The 16883-nt window shown below is 37.7% G+C and overlaps 2 pseudogenes; one reads left to right on the top strand and one right to left on the bottom strand.

The window, feature by feature from the left end:
- The first annotated feature begins 9445 nt into the window (after positions 1-9445).
- Positions 9446-11510, top strand: LOC126754660 (succinate-semialdehyde dehydrogenase [NADP(+)] GabD-like; annotated as a pseudogene).
- A 3081-nt stretch (positions 11511-14591) lies between these two features.
- Positions 14592-16883, bottom strand: part of LOC126755813 (uncharacterized) — a 47915-nt pseudogene continuing 45623 nt past the window's right edge.

Below are 16883 nucleotides of genomic sequence, written 5' to 3'. Positions count from 1 at the left end.
TTCAAGACCGCAGTCGCTTTTTATCATCCGGAGAATATCAGCATACGACGTACCTTTCTTTTTTGTTATTATGATGGCGTCCGGTTTCGTTCTTATTTTCTTTTGAATCGGCATTCTATTTTTCCCATGCGTTATGTTGACCCGTAATATTTATTACTTTCGTGACCTCACTGGTCATTTGTTGCACCTTTTCAATAGCCTTTCTTGGCTTTTTTGTGAGGGGTAGTTCGCCCGATGCTTCTCGTAGCCGCTTTGGTGTATTCAGCTCTTTAGAAATATGAGAAAGCTGTGTTGCTTTCTCAAACATAATTTATTTTTCCGGTTTCTCGGCTTTGTTATATAACTACTCAGTAAATCGCGTATAGCCTGGTTTACGTGCCTTTGACCAGCCATCATATTTTCCTTCTCTTTTGGTTTGCAACCCAGCTTGTTAAAGTCGTTGGCGGAATCATTATTTAGTGATTTTTCTTCACTTTTGCTTGCCCGGTCAGCAGTTTCATTACTAAACGTTGGTCCAGCAGCGGTGGATTGCTCATTTCTGCCGTTAGGGGGCGTTCTCAAAATTTTAGAATTCCTCCGAAAAAGATTCCCTGGCGTACGCCTCATACTATTCTCAGAGGCCATACCTCAGTGAGAAAATAATTGGGTACACCTGTCAATGATTATGTTCAGTCCCTGCTGCTAAAACCTAATTTATACGGTTATATGGTTGGCAATGCCTATACCAAAAGCAAAACGAAAAGGAGAAAAAAGCGAAACAGCAAAAACGGAGAAAAGTTGATTGATCAAGACAAAGCGGCAAATAAAAAAAAATAAGCGCTCGTTTGATTCGCTGTTAGTACGGGAAATAACAAAATTATAACTAAAAATTTGGAAATTTGCCACGAAGGGGCAGGTGTTTGCAAATAAATTTTTGTTTAAATTAAATTGTACTTATCTGTTTCTTTAGATTTAATTCCCATAAGTCTTAAGCCAAATCAAGTGTGATTTCACTATGAAAAACACTTCCACTTCACTCAACACTTGCATGTGTTCACGTAAGTGAGGAAAGTTCTCACATCGCTATTCGCTTGGCAGTGGCCAGAAACGATTATTTTACATATGGCTCAAGTAGCTCACGACTTCCGGTCTTTGACCAAGTATCCTCTGGGTAGCCTAAGAACATCCGTTTGAAGGCAAGCTAAATGGAGAAGGCGAAACATCCCCTACATAGGGTTGTGCGCTGGGTTTGGGACCTGCCAAGTAAAAAAAAACCTAATGAAAATTAACAATTAGCCTCGCATGAGTGACCCCCCTTTTGATGACTATCTTGGCAAACGAAATAAGGGCTACGAATTGAGGGCATGCACCTGGAATGTCCGGTCCCTTAATTGGGAAGGTGCCGCTGCCCAGCTGGATGTTGTCCTCGTTAGAGTGAAGGCTGACATCACCGCCGTCCAAAAAATGCGATGGACGGGACAAGGACTGAGACGAGTAGGTCCTTGTGGAATTTACTATAGTGCCCATATAACGGAGCGCAAGTTTGGTGTGGGATTCGTGGTGGGAGAGGGACTCCGTCGCCGAGTACTATCATTAATTCCGGTGAATGAACTTCCAGCCACAATCCGTATCAAAGCGAAGTTTTTCAACATATCGCTGATTTGCGTCCATCCATTGACGGAAGAGAAGGACCTCTCCGAGCCGTTCGATACCACACGAGGTTTCAGATAAGGCGACTCCCTATCGTGCGACTTTTTCGATCTACTGCTGGAGAAAATAATTCGAGCTGCACAACTGAATCGAGCAGGTACAATCTTTTATAAGAGTGTACAGTTGCTGGCGTATGCCGATGATATTGATATTGTCGTGGCACTTGACAGTTATAATTTTGAAGTTGTAGATAGTGTCGTATATTTAAGAACCGTCTTAAACACCACCAACATTGTCAGCCTGGAAATCCAACGCAGGATAGCTCTTGCCAACAGGTGCTACTTCGGACTTAGTAGGCAATTGAGAAGTAAAGTCCTCTCTCGACGAACAAAAACCAAACTCTATAAGTCACTCATAATTCCCGTCCTGCTATATGGTGCAGAGGCCTGGACGATGATAACAACTGATGAGTCGACGTTGCGATTTTTCGAGAGAAAAGTTCTGCGAAAGATTTATGGTCCTTTGCGCATTGGCCACGGCGAATATCGCATTCGATGGAACGATGAGCTGTACGAGATATACGACGGCATTGACATAGTTCAGCGAATTAAAAGACAGCGGCTACGCTGGCTAGTCATGTTGTCGGGATGGACGAAAACTCTCCAGCTCTGAAAGTATTCGACGCAGTACCCTCCGGGGGAAGCAGAGGAAGAGAAAGACCTCCATTACGGAAGGACCAATTGAAGAAGGACCTGGCTTCGCTTGGAATATCCAATTGGCGCCACTTAGCGAAAAAAAGAAACGACTGGCGCGCTGTTGTTAACTCGGCTCTACGCCAGTAAAGAAGAAGAAGACGTTTTAGTTCAGTTGGTTTAAGACGTATTTATTGTCTTAAGAATTTCTGGTCACTTGAAATTGATTATGCATGAAATGCTCCAAACAATTTTTTGAATATCGTTGTCTTGTGGTTTCGAGTTTTATGAGTGTTTATGTAGGGTAAATTTTAGAATAGCATCCTCCGATTTCGGGGTTAAAATGGGTATGTACGGATAGAGGAGGTGCTCCAGATTAAGAAAATATATATACAGCCGTAGTCAAATGTTATTACACATTACTAAAATTTTTTGCATTTCGGTAAGACTGCTTCAATTGTTGTTGTTGTTGTTTTCAGTATAAAGCAAATTTGTTGTTGTTGGATGAAATGGAGTGTGTAGAAGCAACGAACAAAAATTCAAAGAAAATAACGGAATATTTCTCACAAAAACAATACATTTGTTTGATGCATATTGGCGTCAGAAGTTATTACACCCATTTTATTCGTCTAAAGATCATTAGTTTTTAGCTATCTTGTGAGTTAAGTAGGCGCATTTTACATCTTTGCGCAAAAATTAATATTGTTAATTTAATCCACGAAAATGGTCAAAAGGAAGCATTTAAATATTGAAACACGATCCGAGATTGTGAACAAGTTTAAAATGGGAACTTCGGCTTCGGATCTTCTGAAAATTTATGGAATTTCGCGGAAAACTGTGTAAAATTTAGTAAAAAAGAAGGACACTTGTGGGAATTTAGAAGATAAAATGAAAAGTGGACGAAAATTCGTTATAGGGCAAAGGGAAAAAACAAGATTAATGATCGCCTTGCAGAAAATTCGGAGGAACTAATTGGGAAGAAAGTTAGTGAAGCTACTTTACGTCGCAAGATGAAGAGCATGGAAATCAAGACCTATGTAGTTCGCAAAGTGATCGACATAACTCCAAACAACAAAAACGCCTTGCCTTTGCTCGGGAGCATATTAATAAGCCCATAGAGTTCTGGCACAACGTTCTGTGGACTGACGAGTCCTCTTTTCAGTTCCAGGGGTCTTTTGGAAGAAAGTATATGCATCTACCGTCAACTCTCAAACGCAAAGCACGGCAGCCTCTAAACAGATTCGGTGGAGGATCTGTAATGTTTTGGGGATGCATATCATTCTATGGATTGGGAGATCTCGTACCAATTGAAGGAACTTTGAATCAATTTGGGTATATCGATGTGTTGAATGATCATGCATTTCCTTCAGCAAATAGCCTGTTTAAAAGTACCGACTGGGTTCTGCAGCAAGATAATGCTCCTTGCCATAAAGTTTTTAAATGAGGTAGATCAAGCTGTTCTTGCATGGGCCCCTCAAAGCCCGGACCTTAACATCATTGAAAATGTTTGGGGTTTCATGAAACAACAACGAAAAATTGATAAAAATCGACAACTATTGAAGAAATTAAAAATATTTGGGCTAAACTACCTCTTTCTTTTATCCACACCTTGATTGAGTCTATCCCGGCCAGGATGCAAGCAGTAATTGATGCCAAAGGAGAAGTAACAAAATATTGACTCATTAAAATTTAAAAAAAAATTAAAAATTTATAATTCTTAAGATAAACCATATAATATGACATTGTGTAATTATCTTTGACACGAATAAAATGTGTGTAATAACTTCTGACGCCAATATGCATTAAACAATTGCATTGTTTCTGTGAGAAATATTCCGTTATTTTCTTTGAATTTTTGTTCGTTTCTTCTACACACTCCATTTCATCCAACAACAACAAATTTGCTTCATATTGAAAACAACAACAACAGCAATCGAAGCAGTCTTACCGAAACGCAAAAAATATTAGTAATGTGTAATAACATTTGACTATGGCTGTATACATATATAGTTAGCGCTGACTTATGGTTTTTGAGATATTTGCGTTTAAATTTCAAAAATTCAACTATTTGAAATGGGTGTTTTTCCGATTTATAATGTATTTTACACATATTTTTTTAACTTAAGACCCTATTGGGAAATCCGGTAGACATGTATTGTTAGGGATTAAAATGAAAATGTTTAATTGTGTACCGAATAGTGATCATTTACCGAAAGCATTAACTTTTGGTTTCCATTTGAAGAAAAGTGCTACAGTCTCGCACATAATGCATGTACGAATATGGTAATCATGAACTATCAAAGCAACAAGCCAAAGATGGTATAACGGTTCAGAGATAATGATTTTGATGTGAAAAATGATGAACGTTTAAGTCTACCAAAAAAGTTTGAAGACGCCGAACTGTAAGCAATATTAGATGAAGATGATTCTTCGAGTCGAAGGCAAATGGCAGACATGTTAAATCTTGCACAACAAACAATTTTAAACCATTTGAAAGCATGGCAAAGATCCAAAAATATGGAAAATGGGTGTCACGTGAATTGAAAAAAAAGACAAATGGAAAGCCGAAAAAACACTTCTGAAATTTTACTTCAAAGACACGAAAGAAAATCAGTTTTACATCGAATTGGAATAGTTACTGGCGATGAAAAATTGATTTATTTTAAGATTGCTGTAAACAGGACTTTAAAAACAAACTGAACAAATGGTTTTTTCGGCAAAATCAATTTACTTTATTCAAAGTAGTCTTCTTCTGCTTCAATACATTTTTTTCACGGTCCAAAAAGCGTGTTTTAGCTCGTTGGCCGGTATGGACGCCAATTTGCCGGTGCAAGCTTTTTGAATGGCCGCTACGTCTGCAAAATGCTTTTCTTTCATGGGCAAAAGCATTTTTCTGAAAAGGAAGAAGTCGCACAGTGCCATATCAGGTGAACACGGGGAGTGGTTAATGGTTAAATGAGATTTTTGGTAAAATAATCGTCCTTCGAATGTTGGATTCTGAGGAATTTCTGGTGAGTGCGGAACAAACCGTGTACACACCTTTCGTAAGTCCAAATGTTCGGTCAAAATACGATAAATCGATGTTTTGGAGATGTTCAATTCTACTTCCATGAATTTCAATGATGATTTCGGCTGATTTTTGGTGAATTCACGTACAGTTTCAATGGAATTTCCGGTGATCACGGATTTTGATTGGCCCACATGTTGATCGTCATTTATGTACTAACGACCACTTTGAAAACGTTGAAACCACTCGTGCACTCTACCACGGGATAGGCAATCATCGCCATAAACTTGTTTCATCAATTGAGACGTTTCGGTAAAAGTTTTACCAATTTAAAAACAAAATTTAATGTTGGCTCATTGTTCGAAGCTCATTTTCGCAGCGATAACACAAACATGATGACACTTAAAACGCAATAACTTCACTTCCAATGAAGGAAATGTCATGAAATTCTCACAGGACAATTGATAAAGATAGCAGATTCTAACCCAACACCAACAGGGAGCGCTAGATTAAAAAAGCCCTGTTTACTTTGGAAACCACCTTAAATACGTCCTAAGGCATTAGTTGAGAACACACTTGCTTGTCCATTTACTGGTTGGCCTTGCTTTCTGTGTAACTATTTCTTGGACAATGATTTCCATGTATAATTTCAAGACATTTCAATTAGAGCAATGTTCTGGGAAACGGATCACTGACGAAAGTTGAGAAAATATTCGTCAATGTTAATTTTGTTGCTGGCGGAAAACGTTCATGAATTTCAAAAGTAAATATCCTACAAAGGGCTTTATTGCAGTTCACGTATCGACCGTATCGTTCAAGATCATTAACCGCTATGTTGCTTCCTTTGGTGACGTATTGGCAAACGTATTTAATAGATTTCACCAAACTGCAATATTCAACATTGAAATGAGTTTTGAATGTGAATTAGACAGGTTCGAATATGGTACGATACATGTGTCGTCAACTTTGATAATCACTCCTCTAAATTGAATGCTGAATGTTTTGCCATTGTCGTCTGGTGAGCAACGTCGATACAGTGGATATCCATCATTTTCAGATCGCGTTTCCTTAAGAAAAGCAAGTGGATAGTGTTTCGTGCATTTATTGTCAGACATACGAACCGAAGTGGGATTGTGGTGTCCGCAAGGTTTATGAACTATATTGGTTTTCATAACTTCGTATAATACTGGATCTCTCTCTGCATCAGGAATTTCCGCAGAAATGATTTCATCAATTCGATCTGGTGTAACCACCATCCACCATCCAAAGAAAAATGTGTGCGTGCGGCAAACCTCTTTTTTGCCACTCAACAGAGTTCATGCAGTATCTAACAGCACCATATACATATACGTTGCTTCAAGATAAAGACCATCAAATATCGTAGCTGTAATTTGATAAGTCGTGATGTGACATCGTGACGATCGCTTGCTAATTGACCGCAATCTAAATTCCGTAATCTATGGTATGACCATTTTGCATTGCAAACGAATGTAACAAACAAATCCGCCCGTCCATTATTCCGCATGTACATATGTCATCGCATCCAAAAGAACTCGTGCATGTGCTTTGGACTGCCAATGTATGTTGATGGCAAAAACAAAAACGCCGACCGATATTAGGACGACCTCCTCGTGGCATCGTGACAAATTTCAATCTATAATTGATCACTTTGTATGAATAAAGTTTTCACTGAATAATTTTTAATAATTGACCTTTTGAATAGCTGAAATACAGAAAGCAATTCACAGAAATGGAAGGATTCAAATAAATAATTTACAAATAAATCAATTAGAAAACAAAACAAACAAGATTTTATAAGAAAAAGTTAATTTTTGGAAATTTACCCTCGTAAGTCCGTTAAAATTTAATATTTTCTGACTTTTTTTTGCAAACCTTCCTCATTAGATTCCCTTTAAAGTAGTTGAAGTCATTTTTCATTTCGTGCAACGATTTAGTCACCTATAGCGAACAGACAAAACAGCCAACTTATTTTTATACTCTCGCAACAATGTTGCTAACGAGAGTATTATAGTTTTGCTCACATAACGGTTGTTTGTAAGTCCTAAAACTAAAAGAGTCAGATATAGGGTTATATATACCAAAGTGATCAAGGCGACGAGTAGAGTCGAAATCCGGATGTCTGTCTGTCCGTCCGTCCGTCCGTCCGTGCAAGCTGTAACTTGAGTAAAAATTGAGATATCATGATGAAACTTGGTACACGTATTCCTTGGCTCCATAAGAAGGTTAAGTTCGAAGATGGGCAAAATCGGCCCACTGCCACGCCCACAAAATGGCGGAAACCGAAAACCTATAAAGTGTCATAACTAAGCCATAAATAAAGATATTAAAGTGAAATTTGGCACAAAGGATCGCATTAGGGAATGGCATATTTGGACGCAATTGTTTTGGAAAAGTGGGCGTGGCCCCGCCCCCTACTAAGTTTTTTCTACATATCTCGGAAACTACTATAGCTATGTCAACCAAACTTTATAGAGTCGTTTTCTTCAGGCATTTCCATATACAGTTCAAAAATGGAAGAAATCGGATAATAACCACGCCCACCTCCCATACAAAAGTTATGTTCAAAATCACTAAAAGTGCGTTAACCGACTAACAAAAAACGTCAGAAACACTAAATTTTACGGAAGAAGTGGCAGAAGGAAGATGCACCCAGCCTTTTTTTAAAAATGAAAATGGGCGTGGCGCCGCCCACTTATGGACCAAGAACCATATCTCAGGAGCTACTAGACCGATTTCAATGAAATTCGGTATATAATATTTTCTTAACACCCTGATGACATGTACGAAATATGGGTGAAATCGGTTCACAACCACGCCTTCTTCCAATATAAAGCTATTTTGAATTCCATCTGATGCCTTCTCTGTATAATTCGAGTATAAACATTAGGAACCAATGATGATAGCGGAATAGAACTTTACAAAAATACGGTATTTGAAAAATATGTAAATGACGTATTATGAAATCTCGATTATCACTTTACCATGCGAGAGTATAAAATGTTCGGTGACACCCGAACTTAGCCCTTCCTTATTTGTTATATATAAGAAGATATATTTTTTAAAGAACATACATAAATGTTAAATAAATGAATTTGAAATTTGAAGAAAATTAAGGTTTGGTTAATTTTTATTAAAGATGTACGCATTGTTCGTACTTTATAGCTAGATTAAGTTTAATTCACAGTAAACCCATTTTTTAGGTTATGCTCCATTTTTATCATTGTAAGAAAAACAATCCTTCCAGAGAGTTCTCACAAAAGTTTGTGCTCGTTATAGATGAAGTTTTTATTATTTGAGTGTGTTAAGTTTTGCTGTGCTATTTTTGTGGTCCGAACTTTGTTAAATACATATTTGCCGCAATTATTTTGAAACGCTTAGCGTTTTTCACGTAAAATGTTTTATTCAGTTGTTTTTGTTATTTTTTTTTTACTTATTTGGAATATGTAAACTGGTCTCATCTCTTAATTTCATTGCTCGTCGCATTTAATTTGGTCGTAAATAGTTGTTAAACCTATTGTAAATTCTGATTCGATTTTTTTATCTATGGATTGGTTGGGAATTAATTTTATAGGTCATTTATTTTAATTACGTTTGTTAACGATTTTGGCGGTTGTTTGTAATTTTTCATGACAATTTTCGTAAATTTATAAGAAAGACGGATGCGGTTAGTGGATGTACCCAACTTGAGCTTGTTGATCGCTTATCCGATGGCTCAGCATTAACTTGTTGGATATACATGTTCGACAGGTTTAGTATTGAACATGCAGATATAATTTCCTCAAATAAGTTAAGGTCGAACTATCCGAATCTGCTTCTTTTGAAGAGCTCAGCGACTGCAATGCTTAATCGATATTTCGGGTGCAAAGTTTCTAGAATATAATTCTGACTGATAGAGAACATAAGTAGTGTTTTCATGTACAGTAAGCCCAAAACCGTCTTTAAAAAGAAAATAGTTAGACGTTCGAATGAAGACAGAAGGTTATATAATATTAAATTAAGATCGCCTTGATCGTCACTTCGATTAATTCCTGAAGGAAGTCAGAAGAAGGTGGGAAAAATCGCATTTTTATATGGTAAGATCTAAAGCTATTTTGTAGTAGTTTATCTCGAGAGTTGTACAAACAAAATAAGCGGTTTTCGAAATAAATCGTCTTGAAAAATGTGTCATGTAGTTAGCAACCCTTACATTACAAAACAAAATATCAAAATAAAAGACAAAAGATCACACTAATATTATTAAAAACAAAAAATGTATATTCTGTTTTCAACATTGTACCGAAAGTGCAATAGTAAATTGATCCGCTGCTCTCTACACCACAAATGTCGCACATCGACAACTTCTCTCTGGCTTAAGCAAGCTTACATTGGTGGCGAATGGTTGGACGCTGCCAGCGGTGCTACATTCGAAGTTCGAAATCCGGCAGATATGCAAGTGATCGGCTGTGTGCCCGACATGACTGCAGTCGAAGCGCAAAAAGCAATAGATGTCGCCACAAGAGCTTTTTACGCGACCGAATGGAAGTTGATTATAGCACGTGAGCGCTCGCAGTTGCTGAAGGTTTGTCGGCGGAACAATTATATATTATGTGTATAATATATCTCGTGAAACTTCTAATTGATTTCTTCACAGAATTGGCACATCTTGATTTCACAGCATTGCGCTGAATTGGCTAACATTATCACGGCGGAATGTGGAAAACCATTGACCGAGTCACTATCCGAGGTAGCTTATGGTCAGTCGTTTGTCGAATGGTTTGCCGAGGAAGCACGACGCATTGATGGCCAACTCATCGCCAGTTCAGTGAGCAATCAGGAGCTGCTTGTGCTGCGCGAGCCGCTTGGTGTCGCAGCACTCATAACACCATGGAACTTTCCAATGGCCTTAGTCTTACGAAAAGCAGCAACGGCTTTGGCGGCCGGTATGAATTTTGAAAAAATTAGTGTTAATTTTTAATAATATTGAACATGCCACAAGCTGCACAGTCGTCGTCAAACCTGACGAAAATACACCACTTACCTGCTTGGCACTCGCTAAACTTTCCCAATTGGCCTGTATAGCAGCTGGTGTTTTCAACGTGATCACCACGAGTGGAGCTCCTGCCATCGGTGAGCTCTTCCGCCGGAGCCCGCTGGTGTGTGGCATCTCTTTTACAGGCTCCACTGAAGTTGGAAAACTTTTGTTTCGTGAATCAGCTGGCTTGCTAAAACGTGTTTCGTTAGAACTCGGCGGTAATGCACCATTCATTGTCTTCGAATCAGCTGACATAGCCGAAGCAGTGAAAGGTGCAATGTTATCCAAATTTCGAAACGGCGTACAAACTTGTGTCTCAGCAAACCGTTTTTACATACATTCTGCTGTGTATGAAGACTTTCGGAAACAGTTGCAAGCACAAGTTGAAGCTTTGAAAATTGGTCCGCGACACGATAAAAGTGTGGACATTGGTGAAGTCATTAATACAGCTAAAGCGAATTGAGGCATTCATGAAGGATGCACTTTCCAGACATGCAAAGGTAATACGGATATGCGGTGCTAAACGTTTGCACGAAATCGGTGAACTTTTCTATTACCGACGTGGACCGTACGTGGACGTCGTGAAGAGATCTTCGGACCAGTTATTACATTGGCAAAGTTTGACACGGAAGACCAAGTTGTAACCAGGGCAAATAGTTCACGGCATGGGTTAGCGGGGTACTTCTATAGTCAAAACTTGCAAGAAGTATTTAGAGTGGCGCGACGACTTGAAGTTGGCATTTTGGGCGTTAATGTAGGACTGGCGTCTCAGGCGGAGGCACCATTTGGTGGCATCAAAGAGTCCGGTATCGGACGTGAGGGAGGACTTTATGGCATCGATGAATTTACTGAGATAAAGTATATCTGTTTGGGTGGATTGAAGTACGAATGAGTGGGGAGTTGGGCAAAATATACATGCTGAAAGCGAAGGGAGAAATTATAACATAAATATAATGAAATAAACAAATAAAAGTAAAATTATGACATAACAATTTAAAATTTGGAACCTAATAAAAAGGAGGATTTAAAATAATAGCTCAAATAAAAAAAAATTTAAACAAAAATAAGTAAGGAAGGGGTAAGTTCGGGTGCAACCGAACATTTTATACTCTTGCAACTTGCAAGAATCAAAGCCTGGCAAATATTTAAGGGGAAAACGTCAACCAGAGGATCGGAGTTTAAGCAATTTTATATATAAATATATTTAAAATAACTCATACACTGACTGACGAATTCGGCGAAAGATTTGTTTGAAAAACGAAAATCGTTATATGGTACATACATATATAATATATGGGAGTTGCGGGTAGTAGCGGTCCGATTTTATCCATTTTTCTCAATACCACACCCAAATCCTCATATTAGTTATAAAGGGGCTAGGAAAAGTTTTCGCTCAAATGTATCCATTTTAAGCACAAATATACACTGTTATGAGTAAACATGCTTTCATTGGGATATATGAGGTACAAAGTCACTTGGAAGGTCGAAAATCTTTATATTAAGTATATGGGGCTAAGGAAAGTATTGGTCCGATTTGACACACAGACACAATATTATAAGCGAGGGATTATCCCTTAATTTCAGTTTTGTATATCACACATTGACCGACATTTTCGAACAAAAGTTAACTATAGATACTGGGGTCCACATATTCGGTACCTAGGGCCTTGAACAATTTTTATTGGATTTAAATAATTTTTGGTTATAAGCGTGTATTTAGCGTGTGCCATGCTAAATACATTATTCGTGCAAAGCTTTATTTCGTTATATTAATTGCTTCTTTATTTGTATACCGGAAAGTGAAATAGTCAAAAGGAATTCAAAATTGTGTCATGTGGGAAGAAGGCGTCGTTGTGGTCCGTTTTCATTCATTATCACACTGTGACAAAGATTGTTAAAATAAGGTCATTTACTTGATTTCGTCAAAATCCGTTTGATCGGGTCCCGAGGTATGGGATTTCATCAACAAGTGGACGGTGCCACTCCCACTGTCCAATTTTCATACCGGCTTTCATAAAACTGTCTCATACCATCTCGGTGGTGAAATTTAATGTTATTATTGATTAATCGCCCTTTAAGTAGTTTTTAACAGTACCGTTATATGAGGAGTGAGCGGGGTTATCCTCCGATCTATTTATCGGTTTTCACACTGTCGGTTGAAGTTATTATAAAATTTATACTCAGCGAATTTTGGTGTTGTAGCTTAAGTGGTTTAGGAGATGTGTTCTTTAAACTTGTTATAAGGCGGATCCACCCCCACTTTTTAAAAAATTTTTGCCCACAGGTGCCCTTGCTACTGCGATCCTCTGTACCAAATTATAGTTTTATATCTTAACTTAGTGCTTAGTTATGGCATTTTATAGGTTTTCGGTTAATGGCGTTTTGTAGGCGTGACAGTGGTCCTATGACGCCTATCTACGAACTAATAATTTTTTTTTGTACTAGGAAACCAACCGATAGCAGCGCGCACAATTTCTATTGGCCTTGACGACACTGCTCGAACCAAAGCTTTTTTAACATTTTCCAAATTTCTGTAAGGTATTTGACTGACTATATTTCTTCAAGTCTGATCACAAACAGTAGACCATTAAATGCAAAAACGATCAATTGCTTTTTAAACGAACATTCTCGAAATATTAAATTATTAATTTGAGAGGTTTCTCTGCCGTAGCTGTATGAATTGTAAATTCTCTAACATCAGTTATGATAAGATTAAGACAAATAATAGTACAACTTGTATGTTATAACGGGCGATCCAAGTAGAGTTACTTTTTCCAATAGCCTTTTTTGACAGATCACGGGTGAGTCGTGTTAAGCTGTCATGCTACTTTTGTTCATTATTGTTTGGCATTTCATCACGGAAAGACTTATGCCTGAATAACGTTTACAAATACTTTGTTAGGAAAACTTACGTCCTGTAAAGAATGTGTTTCACAAACATTCAATTTGCTTCGCTAAACTTATGGTCAAAATAATCGCCCTACTGAGCGTCAGTCAATTGATTTATTAACAGATCTCTTTGGTGAGCAGATAGTTTCACGTTTTGGGCCGGTCGATTGGCCACCAAGATCGTGTGATATCACACCGTTAGACTTTTTCCTGTGGGGATATGTAAAGTTCAAAGGCTATACTGATAATGCGGCTTCGATTCAGGTCTTTGAGCAAAACATCACACGTGTCATTCGCCAGTTACCAGACGAAATGCTCGAACGAGTCATCAAAAGTTGTACTCAACGGGTGGATTATCTGAGACGTAGCCGTGACCAAATTTTTAACAATTCTAGATTTTTCTTTTTTTCAGGCGTTTTATAATATTCGTGTCGTACTTACTATTGTCATTGTCGCGTGGAAAGACCTGTAATAATAAACTAAAGTTACACAACATATGACAGGAAAAGAATCAACGACTTACTAAATAGGTCAAGAAAAAGTATCTGCAGAGTAACAGCTATCACAACAGGGCACTGACCATTTGGGGAACATGCGTCCAAAATGGATATGCCCTACAACAACATCTGTTGAGGCTGCGGAATAGCAGGGAACAAGGAAACAATTCTCCACTTTTTCTGTGAATGCCCGGCTCTAGCACAGATTCGACACAAAACACTTGGAATCCATTAAGCACCAAACCTTGAATGGATTTCTACTAAAAGCATATCAGACATAAGTAGCTTCATCGAAACCTCAAAATGGTTTGAGAGAGAAGGTGAAACGTGATAGCTGAAACAGAAGGTTCTAAGAATAGTGTATCAAAATGGCACATCAAGTGCTAATTGAGCTACCACCACAGATTTTTCTGAATTTGATTGCGATAAACTGGAATAAAAATAGAATATTATTTATCGATCCTGCGATCGTGGTGCGTTCTGCCAGTTGTACTGTAAAGCATTTCAATACCATTATTTTCATTAAATTATCACATATTTTAACCAGTATTAATGACATAAAGTTAAAAGGTCGGAAATGAATATACGGTTTATTGTGGCGAGGAGAAGGACTGTATTTTTGATTACATTAAATTTTTGTTTTACTCTATACTGGGTATATTAGGGGAGGTATTGGCCAGATTTAATCCAGTTTTGATAAAAAAGCATACTGTTTTCATAAAAATATTGTCACCGAATTCCGATACGAGACCATTGACCGCTGTGTCTGGTGGCTCGATAAGTTGTGATGCCATTTCGACTTTTTGTGTGAAAATTTAAATTTAGTTCCAATATAACACCTTAAGGAAATCATTTTATTACTAATTTTACATAGTTATTCTAAAAGGATGCAATATATTAAAATACTTATATGTACTTGTATACATATACTTAACTAAATACATACAATTTTAATTTTTACTTCTTACTGCATGTTTAATCTATTTTTTCTTACTTATTAATCGTAATACATTATACATACCACTTAGTGAATACAACTATACATTTCTCTTCTTCTCTTTTTCGTTTCATATAATTCTAGTGGGGTTTTTACAGTTTTATTCTCAATTCAGAATATGGTTTCATACCTTCAATACCCAAATTGAATGTTTTTTGTTTTGGGTTTATATTTCTCAGGCAAACTTTTCTACTGCAAACGTACATCTTTGAGAAGGTTTAATAAAAACATTAAATTTAAGTGTAACAAAAAAGCACAGCGGAAAATAAAGTCAAGCTTAGGATTTAATGTTTCAAAGGCATTTTTTATCAATCTGCCCAGGATATTGAGTGATAGAAAGAGTAAAAATATAATATATAAATAAAAATATCTAAATGAGATAATGAATAATGAGTTATTGGATAAAACTAACCTTTCCATATGCTCAACACCCAGCAGATGCATTATATGTTATAAGCTAAGATAGTTCTGTCTGAATGTTTTCACATATTTTCCGAGTCCATCTCGCTTTTATTCTGGGACTTTGTTGGTTATAAATAAAGAAATATAACAGGTTGCAATGAAATTAATTTAACGAGTGCTCTAGTGTTTTTTGAGAAGATTAATATAATATACAGATAGTCTGCTACACTGCATCTAGTGATTTGCCATGCAACCAATACTATGCTTTTAGTGTCTGTTCTAATAGGCGCTCTCACAGGTTGATCATCGAAGCGCACCTTTTCCAGATTCAACCATAGATCGCGTTGTGCTGCTACTTTCAGTTCCCAAATGCATTGCCGCCATCGCCAATGCTTTCTCTTACGGAAACACCAATTCACCATCAGGCGAGGACCGTAATTATGGGACTACATAGCGGAACTTGAGGAAACTCATAAGATGCTTCGAATAGTGGATTGGGATTCTTGATATAGGACGTGATCGCATGTTGACCCAGTACGATCATTTCCAGGTTCATCTGATCCGCTGAGGATATTACACTCACAATCCGCTTTATGTTGTCGCAGCAGCAGTCGAGATTGTTCTGGAATTTCTCTCGCTCCTCCAAAATAACCAGCTTGTCGACACGTTCTTCATGACAACGCGTGCAGGCATTGTTATTGTACGGTAATTCCTTGAATGATACATGTAACTTCGACTACTGCGCGTACATATAGTCGACGATCAATCACGAACTTTTATTGGTAGCTTACGCCACCGGTGCGTTTGAAGATTAAAGAATTCATTGGTGAGTGTATTTTGCCACTCAGATGTTTCCAGACAAACATAACTTCATCGCAGAGCGTATTCGGGACCTGGATCTCCGAAGTGTGTTTTATCGAAGAACTTATAATGCTCCCTATAATAGGGCGATGAGGCACTATAGGAGCCCGTTTTCAAATCGAATTGCACGTATAGCGAAAAACTAGTGGTCACGAAGTTCGCCTTCCTATGGGCCGTGAAAATGTATCGCAGAAGGTTTTGATAATACGCGCCGGATCGGGATGATCTGAATTGTAAATGGTTAGCGATTCACCGCAGTCAACGTCATATTTGACTATCGACGATTCAATGCGTTTTATGTGGAAGCTGCAAAGAAGACAAGGAAAATAAAACATTAGTTGGGGTTAGAAAAAAAGGAACAAAATGTTTTTCTTTAAAAAAGGTCTAAATACGGTGTACTCTCGTTCGACACCGCTGTGGCGGTTTCGATTAGGGGTAAATACTCAATATCTTATCGTGCCGACTAAACTTAAAAGCAAGCAAGGAAGACAGACAAAAACACAAAAACCCAGAAATTAAGCCGCCATTAGTAAAAGGTTAACAAAAGGTGATACAGCTTAATTTTTTATAGGAAGCTTAAATGAAACCCAAACTTAGACGCTAGTAAAGAAAGCAGCTACAGCACTTTATATCTTTAAAAGGATGGTTGGGCCCAATTGGGGACTATCGACTCGAGTAACTCATTACCTCTACACACTACACTACATTATACTTTACTGTACATATATCAAATATGGAAAAGAAATACGAGGTAAAGCGTATGGAAAGCAATAAAGAAAAGTTAGTATTTGTGTTAGTGGAGTCCTAGGGCTATGCCAAACAGGCAGGCTTTCTTAAATTGAACTTAAATTGTAACAAATAGTAGAAAAGAGGCGAG

This window comes from Bactrocera neohumeralis, chromosome 4 (assembly GCF_024586455.1).
Source record: "Bactrocera neohumeralis isolate Rockhampton chromosome 4, APGP_CSIRO_Bneo_wtdbg2-racon-allhic-juicebox.fasta_v2, whole genome shotgun sequence".
Classification (NCBI taxonomy): Eukaryota; Metazoa; Arthropoda; class Insecta; order Diptera; family Tephritidae; genus Bactrocera; species Bactrocera neohumeralis.
The sequence above is the reverse complement of the archived record's forward strand: the minus strand, read 5'-3'. Positions and strand labels throughout refer to the sequence as shown.